At 42.8% G+C, this 9,599-nt stretch overlaps 1 protein-coding gene across 1 annotated transcript in view; it reads right to left on the bottom strand.

Moving 5' to 3' along the window:
* FAM13C (family with sequence similarity 13, member C) overlaps positions 1-9,599 on the bottom strand; it is a 49,869-nt gene that overhangs the window by 29,939 nt on the left and 10,331 nt on the right. The window lies entirely within an intron of this gene.

Genomic DNA, 9,599 nt, shown 5'->3' with positions numbered 1-9,599 from the left:
AGTATGGGAAAAGAGAGGAGAAAATAAAGGAGGAAGAGAGGGGAGAGGATCCCCAGACAGAAAATTATTCGGCAGTCATCAAAAATGATGGAGAACCCTACTTATCAAAATAAAGGGATGTTCAGAATATGCCAAATGGAAACCACAAATTTCAAAACAATGCAGTAATGATTCCATTTATAAAAAGCATACATTTATGTGTACAAATAAATGCACTAAAAGATGAAAGAAGTTACATGGCAACTATAAAGCATGGTAGAATTAGGAATTATTCAATTTTTCTTCTCCAAAATTTTATGGAGCATTTTATTTTGGACAAAACTAAAAACAAAAACAAAACCTGCTCCAAACCCTCTCCCGCACTAGCCAGCTCTGTGTCTGAATTCTCACTACGACCATTCACCTTTTAAGTTGGCTCATTAGCTCCCTACCTGGAGTCAGCCCCAAAGGCGGGCACCCCTCTGCAATGGAGGTGAGGGCAGGGGAGTGAGGCCTCAGTGGGGGAGCATTAGGACACCAAGTCAGGGTGGCCAGGATACGAGTCTCTCCATCCTGTGCCTTGTACAGTTATTCAAGAAGCAGCCAAAACAAACTCCTCAGTTTTGCCCAGCAGACAAGTCAGGACAACCCAAACCTTCCTCTAACTTCTACCTCTCTAAAGAAAGGAAAACAAAGACTTTCTGGATGAACAAACAGAATCAGAAAATACTGACCAGCCACTTTTCCAAAATAAACATCACAATTTGGCACCGGATGAATCTTAATCAGATTTAGAATGGCTATTTGTTCTCTAGAGCTTGAAATGCAATTTGCTTTGTGTAACATCAAAGGTCTGATTAGGTCCTGTGTGTTTTCAGTTGGCTTCTCCCCTGGTGGGCAGTAGACTGGGAGGGTAGATAACGCCTCCTATTGTGCCTTTGAAGTTCAATGGCCGGTGGACGTGGTGAGGGCGGAGTCAGAGCCAGGTAAGTGGCAGTGCCTCCGCCCAAGGCAAGGTGTGCTGGTGTGACTGACGCAGATCACCACAGACAAGCTCTTGCTATGTATAATTTACCAAGAAAACGCTGTGATTTGATGGGAGCCCTAAAGAGTAACAGGAATTAGAGTTAATAACCAATAAATCATAGCATAAAATAATGATCACCTTCAAAATTCACCAGGAGTGATATGGGTTCCTCACCAAATCCTTTTCTTAAACCACTAGGCTCTAAGAAGAAATGTCTTTTATTCATGTTACCTGTTTCTTGGAAATATCTTCTGGTAATAATAATTGGAAGGAAAGTAATCTTTAGCAAGCACCTGAGATCAGCATATTTTTCTTGAAGTGGGAAAGGTCTGAAACCTTCAACCTTTCAACTCAGCTGTGGCCCCAAGGTCAAAACTTAGTCTCTTGTTGCTGTTTTATAATGCAAAAGAGAAGCACGTGGGTTCCTAGACACATGACTATGAAGTAGAACTGGGAAAAACGCTCAGTTTCTGAAATGTGTAGAGTCTAAGATATAACGTCATAGAATCACAGATTACTATGAATGGCTTTTTTAATCGTATTGTAATAGTAATTGTAAACCTCCATTTATATGGCTTCTCTTTTCCTGGGCTCTCACATAATTTACCAATGCTGCCTAATTAACATCCTGACCTCCCTTCCCTCCGATTTACTATTGAAGGAAGCTGTGAGCCAGAAAAATCCCAAAGCAAGCAGTTGAAAAGCAAGAGTCAAAAACTGGTGATTTGGTAGAGCCTCACTTCTTTGTCCAAATCCACCATTTGAGTTAAGAAGGGGCTTAATTAAATCAGCTGGCACGTGTATGTGTGTGTGCATTTGTGTAAACAGAATTATTGAGCTCTTTGCTCAGAAGAGGCCTGTGCAGATTCAGAGCCAGGACTGCTGCTGTCCTGGGAAAAGAGCCCAGGCCACCGATTCCAGACCCCAATCCCCAGTTGCGAGAAGCTTATGGCAGTATTAAACTAGGGTGGCTTCTCATGGTTCCCTGGGGGCACATTACTTTTTCTTCCAAAGGAAGGGGTAGTTTGCCAGAGCCCATTGTGTGATGCAGTGTGGTTTAGAGGAAGGGGAGCCAGGAGTCTGGTATGCCTATATGTTCTGTGGGGCTCCAGCCAGTTTCCCAACCTCTCTCAGTTTTCTTGTTTGGCCTGTCCTGCTCCCAGGGCTGTGCCAAACAATCTGAAAGGAGATCTGCCAAACAACACTGTGCCTGTAGTCAACAGTACTACATTGTACCCTGAAAAATTTATTAAAAGGGTAGATCTCATGTGAAGTGTTCTTACCACAATAAAAAAATTCTTCTCTTTGCTTCATTGTATTTTCTAAAATTTCTGTAACACATGTATCTTAATTTTACACAAAGGAAAACCCAACAAGTTAACATAAGGTTTTTAAAAAGCACGCCTGAGGAGGGAGATGAGAAAGCACCCCAGAGGGAACACAACAAAGAGTTAAGATTGTTAGTTTGAATCTCAAGTCTACCACTGGCAGAGTCTTTGGAAATGATGACCTTTTTAAACATCAGTTTCTTCATCTGTTAAATGGGAAGAATAGTGGTGCCTGCCTCACAAGATTAAGTGAGGATGAAATGAAATAAAACTGTATTCCTTCAAAAACTTTGCCATATCCACATAAACCTATTTTAAATATATATACATGTATATTTAAAATTTAATCAACAGTTTTTTGTTGTTGCTCTGGCTGCTGTTTTTAATTTCTGCTTCATCCTAAGCAATGATGACCAAAAAGCCATGAATGATACGCTGGTTACATTTTTGAAAGCTAATACACATTAAAATCAATTTCTCTTAAAACTAACAATGTTTATCCAGGGTTTCTCTGTATAGCATATTTGGTAAAACATTAGGATAAGGCATAGAAACTGCTAAACCCAGTATCCATGAGAATCATCATTTTAATAACTATTATTATCAAAATAAGGAAATTAAATATTGTCTTCACTGAGCACCAACTTCACTAGGAGCCCCTGTGGGGTTAATATGGGAAATGAGAACCAGTGTACCCCTCAACATGTTGTCACTCCTGTCAGTCTTTATTTATAAATAAACATGAGTAATAAGCACATCTAATACTTATGGAGTGACTATGTCCTCAGACTTGTTCTGAGAGTTTTTGCATGTGTTTAATCTTCATATCAACCATGTGAGGCTGGTAGTAATATGATTTCCATTTTAAATTCAGTAGGGAAGTATAGTGATGCTAACCCCATTCAGGGAGGGTTTGACTGCATATCTCTGATGCTGTTTCTGGCAGCCACTCACTGAGCAGGAGGGCATTTTAAATTCAGTAGGGAAGTATAGTGATGCTAACCCCATTCAGGGAGGGTTTGACTGCACATCTCTGATGCTGTTTCTGGCAGCCACTCACTGAGCAGGAGGGAACATAGAGAAGAAAAATAATTACCATCAGGGTGTGAAGGCCAAGAGACCACTTCTGATCTGGCTGCCACCCCAGTCAGAAGCAGATGCTACATTACAGCTGTTAAATGAGTCAGACACATTTAAAAATATACCTTTCTAATGTGAATTTTTAAAGCAATGCAAAATTTAAATAAGTATCTGCAAAAACTTGAGATGAACTGCTGAGATTCCACTGAGTAATAAATTGGCTATATAGTCTTGTAGATTTGTTAATTTGCACTCTTGAGTTCATCCATCGTGGTGGGCTCATAGACAGCATTCCAAAATGCCAATCATCAGCCTCTGTTGGTTTTAAAAGCTCAATGAGCCAAAAGCATGTCCATGACTCCAGTGAGGTTCAAGCCTCAGAGTTCTCAGCCAGCCTTTCTCTGGGCAGACAGCAGAGAGGATAACAGTGTTGAACACACAAAGAGGGCCATAAAAACAAAACCAAAGGGCCGGCCCGGTGGCGCACTGCTACAGTGCGCCGCTTGGGAAGCGCGGCGGCGCTCCCACCGAGGGTTCGGATCCCACATACAGACCGGTTCCTGCTCACTGGCTGAGTGAGGGATGGGCGCAGCGCCGAGGGTTGCGATCCCGTTGCCGGTCCCGGTCTGGTATGGGCGCGACACTGAGGGTTGCAGTCTTCCCGTTGCCAGTCCTGGTCCTGTACGGGCACGACACTGAGGGTTGCAGTCTGACAAAAAAGAAAAAAAAAAAATGCTTTCTTTGGGGCCGGCCTGGTGGTGCACTGGAGAGTGCGCCGCTTGGGAGCGTGGCGGCGCTCCCGCCGAGGGTTCGGATCCCACATACAGACCGGTTCCTGCTCACTGGCTGAGTGAGGGATGGGCGCAGCGCCGAGGGTTGCGATCCCGTTACTGATCAGTAAAAAAGACAAAAAGGAAAAAAAAATGCTTTCTTTGGGGCCGGCCTGGTGGTGCACTGGAGAGTGCGCCGCTTGGGAGCGTGGCGGCGCTCCCGCCGAGGGTTCGGATCCCACATACAGACCGGTTCCTGCTCACTGGCTGAGTGAGGGATGGGCGCAGCGCCGAGGGTTGCGATCCCGTTACTGATCAGTAAAAAAGACAAAAAGGAAAAAAAAATGCTTTCTTTGGGGCCGGCCTGGTGGTGCACTGGAGAGTGCGCCGCTTGGGAGCGTGGCGGCGCTCCCGCCGAGGGTTCGGATCCCACATACAGACCGGTTCCTGCTCACTGGCTGAGTGAGGGATGGGCGCAGCGCCGAGGGTTGCGATCCCGTTACTGATCAGTAAAAAAGACAAAAAGGAAAAAAAAATGCTTTCTTTGGGGCCGGCCTGGTGGTGCACTGGAGAGTGCGCCGCTTGGGAGCGTGGCGGCGCTCCCGCCGAGGGTTCGGATCCCACATACAGACCGGTTCCTGCTCACTGGCTGAGTGAGGGATGGGCGCAGCGCCGAGGGTTGCGATCCCGTTACTGATCAGTAAAAAAGACAAAAAGGAAAAAAAAATGCTTTCTTTGGGGCCGGCCTGGTGGTGCACTGGAGAGTGCGCCGCTTGGGAGCGTGGCGGCGCTCCCGCCGAGGGTTCGGATCCCACATACAGACCGGTTCCTGCTCACTGGCTGAGTGAGGGATGGGCGCAGCGCCGAGGGTTGCGATCCCGTTACTGATCAGTAAAAAAGACAAAAAGGAAAAAAAAATGCTTTCTTTGGGGCCGGCCTGGTGGTGCACTGGAGAGTGCGCCGCTTGGGAGCGTGGCGGCGCTCCCGCCGAGGGTTCGGATCCCACATACAGACCGGTTCCTGCTCACTGGCTGAGTGAGGGATGGGCGCAGCGCCGAGGGTTGCGATCCCGTTACTGATCAGTAAAAAAGACAAAAAGGAAAAAAAAATGCTTTCTTTGGAAAACAAGGGGTTTATGTGACACTTCCTCCTTCAGAGACTGTGAAGATGGTTATAAAAGCATCAGAGAAAAAATTATTAATAGAAGTTTTCTGGTGAAGTTATGTCATAGGCTTAATACAAGATAGATTCTATTGTTAACAAATGTAGTTTCAACATTCATAGGTGGTAATTACTCAGCCATCAGCTCTATAGATTATTGCTGTCATAAATACTTTTTACTTAAGGAAACTAGTGTAATGTCAATCATGTGCAAGTCTCAAGAGGAGACCTACAGAATAAACAGTATGAAATGTTACCCTCAAAGTAGTTAGAAATTATGATAGAGTAGATATTTAAAGACAAAGGTAAGCATTATCAACTGGAGGAAAGGCAATTTAGGTTCTGAATAGGGCAGGAATGCCCAGCTTTTTAAACAATGATAGTTGACATTTATCGAGCATTTAACACGGTGATGTGCTAAGAGCTTCAGATGTATTATGCTATGTCATTCTGACAATAATCCTAAGTTGATAGTATGCTTTTTCTCATTCTAAAGAAAAGGAAACTAAGGCATGGAGAGATTAAATAACCTGTCTAAGATCACCCAACTACTACATGAAGTTCTTCAAGGAGCTATGAATATAACAGAGCCAATGAATATAACATATTTGGGCTTTGAGGAAGTCTATGGCATGGTTTTCAATCCAAAGGTTACTTAAAAATAAAACTGAATGATGATTGGGCCATGTTTTGCAATGGATACAAAATTCGCTAAACAATATGCAGCAAAGAGCTGTGCTGAAGTAGCATCTTTATGACAGACATGTCAGTAAGAATCCTTGCAAATGGACCCTGTATTAATCTTATTTTACATTTCAGAAATGACATGGAAGAGGAAGTACAGAGTGATAAATCTGAGTTTGCAAACCATGATGATATTTTTCTTTTTTTTTTTTTCTTTTTTTTTTTTCTGTGTCCAGCAACGGATCGCAACCCTCAGTGTCGCCCCCGTACCGGACCAGGACCGGCAACGGGATCGCAACCCTCGGTGTTGCCCCCGCGCCTCGCTCAGCCAGTGAGCGGGAACCGGTCTGTATGTGGGATCCGAACCCTCGGTGGGAGCGCCGCCGCGCTTCCCAAGCGGCGCACTAGCACAGTGCGCCACTGGGCCGGCCCCAATGATGATATTTTTCAAAGAGTAAAATGGTAAGCAACCACAGAACAAGCTCACAAACCATAGGGAGGCTCAACAGCAGCAGATGACTTGCACAGCTGTCAGCAGGTAACAGAGTCAGAGGAAACTAGTCCCTCTACTCTTAACAAATAATAAGCATGAAATTATTCATTTGATAGGAAATGGGATTTGGGGAGCTCTTATAGAGTCACATACACCAATATGACAAAAAAGCCAAGAAAATAGTGTGCATTTTTAGGAAGGGTTTGAAAAACAATCCTACAGGCATAATTATTTTGTAATTATTTCATAAAGCACTCCTGTTCCCATTTTTTAAGGTATTTATTTTTTAAATTGAGATCACTGTAGACTCATATGCTGTTGTAAGAAATAATATAGAGAGATCCCTTGTACACCTTTCCCAGTTTCCTCCAATGGTAACATTTTGCACAACTGTAGTACTTCTGCCCATATTTGTGAATAAAACTCTACTATTTGACTCCATCTGGAATACACAATGCAGGTCAAGCAAATACACATCAAGAAAGTCACAGGGACCTAGAGATGGTTTAGATCAGAGGAGCTGAAATGATCATAGAACAGAGAGGCTGCAACAGGTTAATCAACTACAAATCGAGGTCTCTTCAGTCTGATAAAACAAAATCAGGGACAGATTTTAAAAATGACTTGCAAAATATATTAATTATATAGAGTGTATATAGGCTGGCTATGGATTTAATATCAGGTTCTAGAATATTAGAAATATGGGAACTTAACATTTAGGCTGGATGGCAAATAGCAGAGTGGTGAAGAGTTTGGCTTATAGAGTCAGAGTGGGGAAACCCCTATTCCAACTCTTCCCTTTCCTCCCAACCCCCAACAGCTCCATAGCTGTGGGGCCTTCAGCAAGTTACATTAATTCTACAAGTTTATTTCCTCATCTTTAATTTGGGGACAATAGTGAAACCTACCTCATAGGTTCTTATGAAGATAAAATAAGAAAATCCATGCAATAATGTGAAGAGGTCATTATTAGCTAATGTTGATGTTATTCATTTAAGACCCTTTAAAAGAGGGTTTCTGAATCTCAGCACTACAGACCTTATGAATGGGATAATTTCTTGTTGGGGACGGGGGTTGGTTCTCTGTGTTGTAGGATGTTTAACAGAATCCTGGCCTCTACTCAGTAGATGCCAAGAGTGCCCACCTTCCAAGTTGTGACAACCAAAAATGTCTCCAGATATTGCCAAATGTCCCCAAGGGGGGCAAAAATATCAATGTCAATTGAAAACCACTATTTTAAAGGAATCAACTTAGCATAAATGAAGTACTACTTTCCAAACTTTTAGTTAAATCAACAGATGGTAAATACTAAAATTATATAAAGTTTCAAGAAGGGTTTAGAAATCACACACACACACACACACTCACACCCCTATAATGAATAAAGTTTCTAAAAGATATTTGAAAACTCTGTGCACTTCTGAGGTTGAAGTAATGTAGACCCCCCCCCCCATACTGACTTTCAAACACTGTCTGGGCTGTTCCCAGATAGGATAAAAACAAACAGGTCACGTGGATGATCAAACCCACACAGTAGGATACCTGAGATGCTCATCTGTTCAATTATAAACTGCACCTGCAGCAAGGACACATTTCATGGCACCCCTGGAGTGGCAATGTGTTCTAGAAAGTGTTTCTGAAACTCCCTGCATGTCAGAATCATAAGGGGAGCTTCCCAACATGGAGATTCTCAGGCCTCATCTCTACATTTTAATTTTTCATTTTAAAGTGGGGAGCCCAGACATCTGTAAATTGAATAAGCACTACCAATTAGAAACTTCTGTTCAAGTGGATGGGGTCTTGAAAACAGAAAGGAGGTCAGTTTCTCTTTGACTCTGCCCCACCTCAACTTCAGCATTAGAAAGAGACCTATAGATTATGCAGAATTCTTTGAGACTAGCTGTAGACTGTAAACAGATATCCTGTGTTAGTGTCTTATCCAAACAAAAGGTTCAATTTAAAAATCAAGATGTTAGAAAGAAAAATTATGTACTGCTGCAGAACTATTATTTCTAGTAATAGGTCTCCAGTTATGTCTGGTGACAGTTTTTGCTAAAAACTCCATACCATCAATCACCCTTGGTCAGACTGAGAAAGGGTTACCATGCTTAGCCACGTGGAACATTAAACAGTCCTTCCGTAAATTTTGAAAATGACAAGCAGTTGAAAAGCTGCCTTGCCGCTGATTGCCTTTCCATCACTCTTCTCTAAGGGCCCCTGGATCCCTCGAATCTGTCTGTGTCCTCATTCCTTGTGCACATACCCATCCTCCACCCGCACCCCCATCCTCGACCCCCACCCCCAGCCTGTGGACTGGGTGCATGAGCACCTTTCTCCTCCTGAAGTAAATGCATGGAGTTGACTAGTCACAGACCCTAAGTTATAAGTCCCATGTGGTCTGTGAGCCTCTTCCCGGTGATGAAATTGAAGTAGAGGAGAGTCAAAGAGAACTTGAAATTCTCTCCTAATTCAAGACACTGTCCATTCAAGCTATGGTTCCCAATACTCAGGAGTGTTTATGAAATATACAGATTCCAGGACTTCTACCCCAGACTGTCTAGAGATGAGGCCTGAAAATCTCCATGTTGGAAAAGCTTCCTGGTAATCATGATGTGTAAGGAGGTTCTGGAACACTATCTAGAACACATACCTCTCCAGGGGTGCCATGAAAGGTGTTCTTGTTGCAAATGCAGTCTATAATTGGATTTCTACAACAGGGGAACATTTTAGGTATCAGAGTGGAACTGATCTTTGCAACCCATAAATCCAAGTTAAAGCCCAATATTTTGATTTTAAGATATAGCAACTACTATTCTTTTCTCAGACTCTCATTTCAGATGACTACTGCAAAAGTCAAACAACTTTACTTAACGCATACCCTAATCATGTCTAAAGTGAGTTTGAAACCTATTTGCAACATCAATTTATATTTATGAATGTTTACTTTTAATGATTAATTGGTAGCATATTATATCTAGATATTTCTTTTTTTTTTTTTTTTTAAAGATGACCGGTAAGGGGATCTTAACCCTTGACTTGGTGTTGTCAGCACCACGCTCAGACAGTGAGCGAACCGG

The sequence above is a fragment of the Galeopterus variegatus genome, unplaced genomic scaffold (assembly GCF_000696425.1).
Source record: "Galeopterus variegatus unplaced genomic scaffold, G_variegatus-3.0.2 Scaffold5863, whole genome shotgun sequence".
Classification (NCBI taxonomy): domain Eukaryota; kingdom Metazoa; phylum Chordata; class Mammalia; order Dermoptera; family Cynocephalidae; genus Galeopterus; species Galeopterus variegatus.
The sequence above is the reverse complement of the archived record's forward strand: the minus strand, read 5'-3'. Positions and strand labels throughout refer to the sequence as shown.